The 10,699-nt window shown below is 38.1% G+C and overlaps 1 non-coding gene across 1 annotated transcript; it reads left to right on the top strand.

Moving 5' to 3' along the window:
* Positions 1-8,799: 8,799 nt before the first annotated feature.
* LOC128287341 (small nucleolar RNA R71) lies at positions 8,800-8,906 on the top strand. Its single transcript, XR_008278041.1, has one exon. It is a non-coding gene; the product is annotated as a small nucleolar RNA R71 (small nucleolar RNA).
* Positions 8,907-10,699: the final 1,793 nt, after the last annotated feature.

Below are 10,699 nucleotides of genomic sequence, written 5' to 3'. Positions count from 1 at the left end.
AGTAGTTTTAACTGGCGAAAAATATTTAAGTAAAAATTTTTCGGTCATTTGTTCCCAATTTGTGATTGACCCTCATGGTAACTAGTTCAACCACTGTTTAGCTTTGTTCCTCAACGAGAAGGGAAACAAACGAAGGCGAATGGCATCGTCAGAAAAGCCATTGATCTTAAAAGTGTCCCAAAACTCCAGAAAATTCACCAAATGAGTGTTTGGATCCTCGTCCTACAAACCATCAAACTGAACAAACTATTGTATCATTTGAATTGTGTTAGGCTTCAGTTCAAAATTATTTACGGCAATAGCAGGTCTAACTATACTCGATTCGGCTCCTGTTAAAGTAGGTTTAGCATAATCATACATAGTACGAGGAGCAAGATTCTAATTCATTAGATCTGCAGCAACCACAGGAGGAAGCTGATTATTCTAATTTTCTGCAATCTCCTCGGTTGTATTATGGATATCGTCCCCTTGTCCTTCCTCTATGTAATGTAGGCTTCGCCTTATTTCTTTTTAGTTTTTGCAAGCTGTTCTTTCAATTTCACTATAAAAAAAAATGGTCCTGACGGGTTTCTTCTAGTCATAAACTGTAAAAAACCTGCCAGAAATAAATAAAATAAAATTTAGTAAAATAAACAAAAATAAAATTTAAATTGCAATAAAATAAATGGCTAAAGTAATAAAAATTAAGCGTTCCTAATATCTTAGTACCCTGACAACGGCGCCAAAAACTTGATGTATGCATGATAAGTTTTATATTTATGATTGATCGTACTTGAAAACTAACTATTATCACGATGAAGGCAATCGCACCTATCGAATAGTAGTATAGTTTATAGCAAGACTGGAATGTCGAACCCACAGGAACTAAAAGTACTAGTATTAACTTTCTTTTTATTATCTAGCCTAAAAAATAAGGGGATTTACTTTATCTAAACTAATTAACTAAACTAAGAATGCACAGGAAAAAAATTGGGGAAATATTTTTGGGAAAACTGATTGATTTGGACAATACCCAAGGAAAAATCCACCTAGACTTTACTCGTTACTTGACTCTGAATTAGACGATTTATTCACTTAACTTGATCTGTAGAAATCCCTAATTTATATTATTATCTCTCTCGAGACTAACAATGTCTAACCCTAGGTTGATTAATTTAAATCTCTTTCTAATTAAAACCGTTGCGTTGCATTAATTCGATCTATGGATTCCCTTATTAGGTTTGACCCTAATTCGGCAGATTTATATCGCCTTATGTCTAGGGGTGCAATCAACTCGGCTTAATTATGCTAGATCTACTCTTAGACAGAGACTTTTGCTCCTTTGAATAAGCACATCAAAACTTGAATCAATATCCTGAAATATTAAAGCAAGAATTATGAACATATAATTAAGAACAAATCACGTATTAATCATATAATTCAGAAAATAATAACAAGATTCATATTAGGTTTCATTCCCCTTAGGTATTTAGGGGATTTAGTTTATAAGTGTAAAAGAAAACATCTCAGAAGAATAATAATAACAAAACATAAAGAAAACCCAAAAACCTTGAAGGAAATTGAAGGGAGATCTTCAGTCTTGAAGGAGAATCTGGCTTCTGAGATGGATCAATCGGCTTTCTTCAAGTAATTTCTTGCCTCCTACTCTGTGTCTCCTATCTAGGTGCCTCCTAGGGTGTTTATATAGGCTTTAGAATGTTTTCAAACCCTCAAGAGTGACCTTTTCCGAATAGAACTAAACTTGGGCTCAACAGGGACACGCCCGTGTGGCACGCCCGTGTGGGGTGGCTTAGGCTGTGTTTAGATTCTGTTAAATACATACGACCGTGTGGTCTACCTGTGTGAGGAAGTCCAGGCCGTTTTGATTTCCCACTTTGCCCCATTTTCTCCATTTTTTGGCCCTTTCTCATTTTTTTTACTCTCCTATGCTCACTTAAGTATAAGACATGAAATTAAAGGATTAGGAGCATCAAATTCCGAAAATTTAATGGTAATTCATCCAAAAATGTGCTTAATCATGGGATAAAAATATAAATAAATTACGACTTATTAGAGCGATGAGGATTGCACCGATGTGTGTGGAGCCCAAAATATCGAGCTAGTCGAATCACGTATGGGCCGATGCTGATGACTCCCTTTCAGTGTCGCTCTATTTGATGGCAAAAAGAAAGGGCGATGAAGCATGCGAGATCAAAAACTTAGCCTTGCCTCATGCTCCACAGAAAGTATGCGTCGTGAGTGTTAACGACACCAGTACTCTCTCGTCTCTCTGTTAATATGTGTGCCAAAGGGCGTGGAGATATCGCAGAGCTATAGCTAGAGCCGATTCCTTTGAGTGATTAGGGTCATAGATGCCTGTAACAGGCATGAGGGCTACCCAACATGATGAAGGTGCATAATGGATGTGGCGGTGGAGGTGGGGAAAATTGTCGGCTTCTATAACATCATCTGTATAGAGTCCCAAGACAGCTCCAAATTCTGGGACACTCAACTGCCGTACTAGACCACCAAGACAGAACTGGACTGTTCCTGGGTCGTCGTACTCCACCATAACTGTTTGCAACTGAAACATCGAGCATAGTTCCAAAGTAAACTCTAGATACGTCGGCTCAATGATATCAAAGAAGCGGTCCCACGGAGCGGTGGTGAGGAGGGCCCGAACCAAATCAACTAGGTGGACCTGCTCTAATGCGGCCCAATCAATGCAACGGCCAATACCAAGGGGTCGGGCACGTAGAATCTGAAATAATTCTTCCTGGGGCCCTGGTGGAAATTGAAGGAATGGATGGTGAATCTTAGTGGTGGCACTCAAAGAGGTCATACTTGGTCCCTTTCGCTTTTTTGAAGCGGGGACTGCGACCTTTTTCCCGCGAGTATTTGTCATGATGTCATGCGAAAGTAAACATAGAATTTAATTTAGACAAATCAACATAATGGGCAAACTAGGTAGCAACCAAATTCAACTTTTAATTAAGCAGACGAAATAAATAGACTCTTAACCCCTAGTAGAAGCTAACTAAATGATTACTGAATATAAATTAGCTGGTAAAATATGTATTAAATCAACAAACAAATGACCCTAAAATATAGATGCAGAGTACTATAAACGTTTAAAACTTAACTTAGGCATAAAACCATCAACAAGAACCAATAATATCAGTGGAGCAATAACAATGTATTGAATTAATAAGATAAACAGGGGTAAAGTAATAGGAATAATAATACTAAAAATACCAATAGTAATAAAACAACTAAAATATTGTAAAGCACTTAAGGGTGCAAAAGAGGGAACTGATAGTGGTGGTCGGTGGTGGCCACGGCGGTGGATGGTGGTTGAATGGTCGGTGTTACCGGGTGAAGGTATGGGTGGTTGTGTGAGTGGAATGGGGGAAAAAGAGGAGAGAAGAGGTTTTGTGGCCGTGAGGGGAGGGGTGAACAAAGAGGAAGAAGGAAAAAGGGGCAAGTATGAGGAAGAAAGGATAATGGGGAAAGTTTGTCGCCGGTGGCTCGTCGGAGAATGGTGGCCAGAGTAGAAAGGGTTGTGACTTGCGGCGGCTGTAGGGCAGATGAATAGTAAAAGGAGTGAAAGGGATGAATAGTGGGATTAAATAGGGGTGGAGAGAAATTAGGGTTAGGGGAAGGGAATGAAAGAGGGCCACGGTCGTGCCGACCCCATACTGGTCTACACGGCCATAGCCCACGCCCATATGGTGTGCTTCTAACCTGCGTTTTTTGTGAAATTTTAAGTCAATGTCGCACACGGCCCCTTGGACACGCCCGTATCCCCAGGCCATGTGGTGCACACGACCGCATCACACGGCCGTGTGCATGTCCGTTCGCTTCTCCCATCCCATGTTAGGTACACCACGCCCGTGTTCATGTCTTGTGCTTGTGGTCTGATGATTTAAGTTAGTATCGCATGGCCATGTGGTGCTTCATTCGCTTCTCCCATGCCGTAGTAGGTCCAACATTCCCGTAGTAGGTCCAACATTCCCGTGTCTAGTAATCAGGATTGCGCACGGCTTTTGAGCACGGCCGTGGCTTAAGTTACTTAGTCGGGTTAGTGCTCGGGTTGCCTCTCGAAAAGCGCTTATTTAGAGTCTAAGTGCGACTTTACCTTGTGGGTATGTTAGGTCGGTTCGCGGAGCTGTAGCTCCTCTCCATTGTTTGTAAAATCCTCACTGTTATAAAGTTTAAGACAATGTCCATTTACCTTGAAAGTGTCTTGGGTTGGGTGACTTACCTCTATTGTGCCATATGGTAAAACGGTTTGGACTACGAAAGGACCTGACCATCGTGATTTAAATTTCCCAGGAAACAATTTGAGCCTTGAGTTGTATAACAGGACAAGATCTCCTACTTCAAATTGCTTGTGTTACTTTAAAAGAGCATCATGGCGGCGTTTCGTTGCTTCCTTGTATAATCGTGAATTCTCATAGGCATTAGCTCGCCATTCATCTAACTCATTCAACGGCATCAATCTATTTTCACCTGCGAGTTTGGGATCAAATTTCAGAAATTTTATAGCCCAGAATGCTTTATGTTCTAGTTCAAACGGTAAATGACAACTCTTCCCATAAACAAGTCTATAAGGAGATGTTCCTATGGGGGTCTTAAAAGCAGTTCTATAGGCCCATAAAGCATCATCTATTTTCTTTGCCCAATCCTTCCTATTTGACTCTACAGTCTTTTCTAGGATATGTTTGAGCTCTCGGTTCGCGACTTCGACTTGTCCACTAGTTTGAGGATGGTAAGGGATAGCTGTTCTATGGTAAACTCCATATTTCTTAAGGGTTTTATCAAATTGAGCATTACAAAAATGAGTACTCCTATCACTGATAATTGTTCTAGGTGTTCCAAATCAAGAGAAAAGTTTCTTAAGGAACCTTACCACCATTCTAGCATCATTAGTAGGTAAGGCTTGGGCTTCCACCCATTTAGACATATAATCAACGACTACTAAGATATATTTATTCCCAAATAAGCTAGGGAATGGACCCATGAAGTCAATACCCCATACATCAAATATTTCACATGAAAGCATGTATGTTTGAGGTATTTCGTCACGTTTAGAGATATTACCTGTTCGTTGACATTTATCACAAAAAGAAACATACATGTTGGCATCTTTGAATAGTGTAGGCCAATAAAAACCTAATTCGAGTCTTTTATGTGCGGTCCTAGTCCCACTGTAATGTCCTCCAGTCGGTCCTGAGTGGCAATGTTCCAAGATTCTAATTGCTTCTGACTTCGTAACGCATCTTCTAGCAACTTGATCTGCACATATACAAAAAAGAAAAGGATCTTCCCAAAATTAGTTTTTCACATCAGTAAAGAAGCATTTCTTTTGCTGATGTGTCAACCTTTTTTGTGCAACATTAGCAGCTAAATAATTCGCAATGTTTGCAAACCAAGGTTCCTCAGAGTCAGATATAGCAAAGAATTGTTCTTCAAGGAATGAGTCATTTATCTCATGTTCGCCAAGTCCCTTGAGATATGGGTTTTCTAATCTAGATAGATGATTTGCTGTAAGATTTTTTACTCCTTTCTTATCTTGAATTTCTAAATCAAATTCCCGCAACAATAAAATCCATCTTATTAGTCGAGGTTTTGCAGTTTTAGTAAGGAGGTATCGAAGAGCTGAATGGTCAGTGTAAACGACAACTTTAGATAGTATTAAATATGGTCCAAATTTATCGAATGCGAAAACCATAGCTAACAATTCTTTCTCAGTCGTCGTATAATTTTTTTGTGCTGCTGTAAAAGTTTTGCTAGCATAATAGATTGGTTGAAAATGCTTGTCTTTCGACTGTCCAAGAACCGCACCCACTGCAAAATCACTTGCATCACACATTAGTTCAAAGGGTAGATTCCAATCAGGTGCAACTACAATTGGAGCATTAATTAATTTATCTTTAAGAGTATTAAATGCTTCTAAACATTCCTGACTGAAACTAAAAGACACATCTTTTTCTAGTAAATTCGCTAAAGGCTTAGCTATTTTAGAAGAATCTTTAATAAACCTTCTATAAAATCTAGCATGACCTAAAAAGCTTCGAATAGCCTTAACTGAACTAGGGGGAGGTAATTTCTCAATAGTTTCAACTTTCACTTTGTCAACCTCGATTCCCTTGCTAGAAATTTTGTGGTATAACACAATCCCTTCACAAACCATATATTGGCATTTTTCCCAATTCGGTACTAGGTTCGTTTCCTCACATCTCATTGGCACTCATTTTAAATTTTTAAGGCAAAGATGGAAAGAGTTACCGAATACCGAGAAGTCATCCATAAATACCTCTATAATGTCTTCCACGAGTTCATCAAAAATGGCCAACATGCATCACTGAAAAGTAGCAAGAGCATTACATAATCCAAAAGGCATTCGTCGAGAAGTAAACATACCGTACGGACATGTAAATGTCATTTTATCTTGGTCCTCAGGACTATTGGGATTTGGAAATAACTAGAGAGTCCATCTAGGAAGCAATAATACATATGCCCAGATAATCTTTCCAACATCTGATTAATGAACGGTAAGGAAAAGTGGTCTTTTCTTGTGGTATCCTTTAATTTCCTATAGTCAATGCAAACTCTCCATCCTGTGACTGTTCACGTTGGAATTAATTTGTTCTTCTTATTGGCCACAACAATCATGCCTCCTTTCTTAGGAACAACCTACACAGGGCTCACCTACGAACTGTCAGAAATAGGATAAATAATTCCAGCATCTAGAAGTTTAATTACCTCGGCTTTTACAACTTCTTTCATGTTAGGATTCAGTCACCTTTGGGCTTGCACACAAGGTTTATATTCATCTTCCATTAAAATTTTATGTGTGCAAAAAGAAGGACTGATCCCTCTTATGTCAGAAATCTTCCAAGCTATGGTTCTTTTGTGCTCCTTCAACACTTAGAGTAACTCGTCCTTGTCGGTTGGCTGTAAATTTGAAGCAATAATCACTGGTAATATGGAATTATTTCCAAGAAATACATATTCTAAGTGATCTGGCAGTTTCTTTAATTCCAATTTAGGAGGTTCTTCAACAAAGGGCTTTAATCTTAATTCATTGTTTACCTCAATACCCTCGTAGCTCTTCTGTCTAAGTGAAGCCTCATTAGAATTTAGTTCAGCTTTTATTTTACCTATCGCAGAATCATCATCGTTTACCTCCTCCCCTTGGGCAAGACACAGTTCCAACGTGTCTTTATGTACGATTACCTATAGAGAATCTTGAGTAGCATGATCAATAGAATCAGTAAAATAACAGGAGTCATCTTATTCCCTAGAAAATCTTATGGCATCATAAATTTTAAAAATAATTTCTTCATCACCTACCCTAAGCACAAGCTTACCGTCACCCACATCAATAACGGCCCTAGCAGTGGCTAAAAATGGGCGACCTAAAATTAAAGGCACCCCAACATCCTCATCCATGTCAAGAACAACAAAATCAATAGGGAATATGAATTTATCTACTTTTACAAGCACATCCTCTATAATACCCCTAAGATATTTAACAGATCTGTCAGCTAGTTGAATACTCATCCTAGTAGGTTTTGGTTCCCCAAGGCCAAGTTGCTTGAACATTTTGTAGGGCATCAGATTAATGCTAGTGCCTAAATTAGCTAGTGCCTTCTCAACATTTAAACTACTAATTAAGCAGGGAATAGTAAAACTTGCTGGATCTTTCAGTTTGGTTGGAAATTTATTTTAGAGTATGGCCGAGCACTTCTCGTTGAGTTCCACTGTAGACAATTCTTCAAACTTCCTTTTATTTGTTAGAAGCGCCTTCAAAAATTTTACGTATGTAGACATCTGCGAGATAGCTTCAACAAAAGGTAGGTTAATATGTAACTATTTAAAAAGTTTAAGAAATTTACCAAATTGTACATCCATGCGGTCTTTCTTCAACTTTGCTGGGTAGGGATTGGTTGTTTATATTCCCTCAACACCGGTTTTTCATTATTTTCAGGTTTCACCTCATCATCTTCTTTTCTATCAGTTTCTAGTGGCAACTTATTTGTAGATTCAGTTAACACCTTCCCACTCATTAATGTAACTGCTTTCACATGCTCTTTTGGATTGGGTTCGGTGTTACTAGGTAGACTCCCCAGTGGTCTCTCTAAAATCATCTTAACCAGTTGTCCTATTTGATTCTCAAGCCCCTAAATTAATGTTTGCTAATTTTTAAGTGCAGTTTCAGTGCTCTGAAAATGAGTCTCCGCTATTGAAATAAACTTTGTCATCATCTCCATAAGGTTTGGCTTTTTCTCTTACTGGTAACGCTGTTGTTGGAAGCCTGGAGGGGGTGGTGATCTCTGATTGCCTTGGCCTCCCCATGATAAATTTGGGTGGTTCCTCCAACCTGCATTGTAAGTGTTACTATAAGGATTATTTTGAGGCCGAGGATTATTACCCATATAATTCAGTTGCCCGTTCTCCATGTTAGGGTCGTAGGATGAATATTCTAAATTACTTGTTCCACCTCCACTTGCATCGCACTGCATTACTGGATAAACCTATGTAGAACCAAGTAAGCCATCAATTTTTCTATTCAAAAGTTCTACCTGATTAGAAAGCATAGTAACCGAATCAACATTAAAAACGCCGACTGCTTTTGTCGACTTTTTCCTCATGACTTGTCACTGATAATTGTTCAGTGACATCTCTTCTATGAACTCATAAACCTCTTTAGGTGTCTTATTATTGATAGTTCCACCAGCAGCTGCGCCGATTATTTGTCTAGTTGAGAGATTCAAACCATTGTGGAAAGTTTGAACTTATAGCCAAAGAGGTAAGCCATGGTGAAGGCACCTTTTCAATAAATCCTTGAATCTCTCCCATGCATCATAAAGTGTTTCTAAATCCATCTGTACAAAAGAAGAGATATCATTCCTTAACTTACAAAAGAAGAGATATCATTCCTTAACTTAGTCGTTTTGGCCGGCAGAAAGTATTTAAGTAAAAAAAAATCGGTCATTTGTTCCCAAGTAGTGATTGACCCTCGTGGTAACGAGTTCAACCACTGTTTAGCCTTATTCCTTAATGGAAAGGAAAACAACCGAAGGCGAATGGCATCATCAGAAACACCATTAATCTTAAAAGTGTTGCAGAATTCCAGAAAATTTGCTAAATGAGTGTTTGGATCCATGTCCTGCAAACCATCAATCTGAAAAAACTATTGTATCATTTGAATCGTGTTAGGTTTCAGTTCAAAATTATTTGCAGCAACAGTAGGTCTAACTATACTTTATTCAGGTCCTGTTAAAGTAGGTTTAGCATAATCATACATAGTACGAGGAGTGGGATTCTGATCTACTAGATTTGCAGCAATCACAGGAGGTAGCAGATTATTTTAATTTTCAGCCATCTCCTTGGTATTAGTGTGAATATTGCCCTCTCGCTCTTCCTCTATGTATTTTAGGCTTCGTCTTATTTCTCTTCGGTTTCTATGAGCTGTGCTTTCAATCTCACTATCAAAAAGCAAAGGTCCTAACGGGTTTCTTCTAGTCATAAACTATAAAAACCTGCCAGAAGTAAATTAAATTTAGTAATTAAAACAAAAATTAAATTAAATTGCAATAAAAATAAAGAATTGCTAAAGTAATAAGAATTAAGCATTCCTAATATCTTAGCCCTCGGCAACGGTGCCAAAAACTTGATGGTCCTGAAACTAACTAAAAATTTGACTAAGGCAAGTGCACCTATCGAACAGTAGTATAGTTGAGGTGAGACCGGAAATATCGTATCCATGAGGACTAAAAGTACTAGTAATTACTATCTTTTTATTATCCAGCCTAAGAATTGAAGAGATGTTTTCTAAACTAAACTTAATTATCTAACTATCTAAGAACATGAAAAAGTTGGAAAATATTCTTTGGAAAATCGATGGAGAAGACAATACCCAAGGAAGATTCCACTTGGACTTCACTTATCACTTCTGAATTAGACGATTTATTCACTTGACTTAATCCATAGAAATCCCTAATATATGTTAATATCTCTCTCGAGACTAAGAACAACTGACTCTAGGTTGATTAATTGAAATCTCTTTCTAATTAAAACCCCTATTGTCACATTAACTCGATCTATGGATCCCCTTATTAGATTTGACTCTAATTCAGTAGATTTATGTTGTCCTATCTCTAGGATTGCATGCAACTCCACTTAATTATAAATGATTTACTCTTAAATAGGGACTTTTGCTCCATTGAATAAGCACATCAAAAACCTGAATTAATATCCTGGAATATTAAAGCAATGATTAAAACTCACAATTAAGAATAAGAACAAGTATTTATCGTATAATTCAAATAGTAATAAAATTCGTCTTAGGTTTCAGCTCCCTTAGGTATTTAGGGAGTTTAGTTCATAATAATGGAACACATCTCAAAATTGGGAAAACAACGAAACATAAAGAAACCCAGAGAACTTCTAAGGAAATTGATTGGAGATCTTCAATCTTGAAGTAGATCCTGCTTTCGAGCTGATTCCGATAGCTGTCCTTGAATATCTCCTGCCTTTTACTCTACGTGTCCCTTTTTTATCCTCTTCTAAGATCTTTATATAGACTTTGGAATGCCCAAAATAGCCCAAAATTAGTCTTTTCCGAATAGAATTAGACTTTGGCTCGACAAGGACACGGCCGTGTGCCACGCCCGTGTGAAGGTGCTCAGGCCGTGTGTAATTTTGACTT

Source organism: Gossypium arboreum, chromosome 13 (assembly GCF_025698485.1).
Source record: "Gossypium arboreum isolate Shixiya-1 chromosome 13, ASM2569848v2, whole genome shotgun sequence".
NCBI classification, from domain to species: domain Eukaryota; kingdom Viridiplantae; phylum Streptophyta; class Magnoliopsida; order Malvales; family Malvaceae; genus Gossypium; species Gossypium arboreum.
The sequence above is the reverse complement of the archived record's forward strand: the minus strand, read 5'-3'. Positions and strand labels throughout refer to the sequence as shown.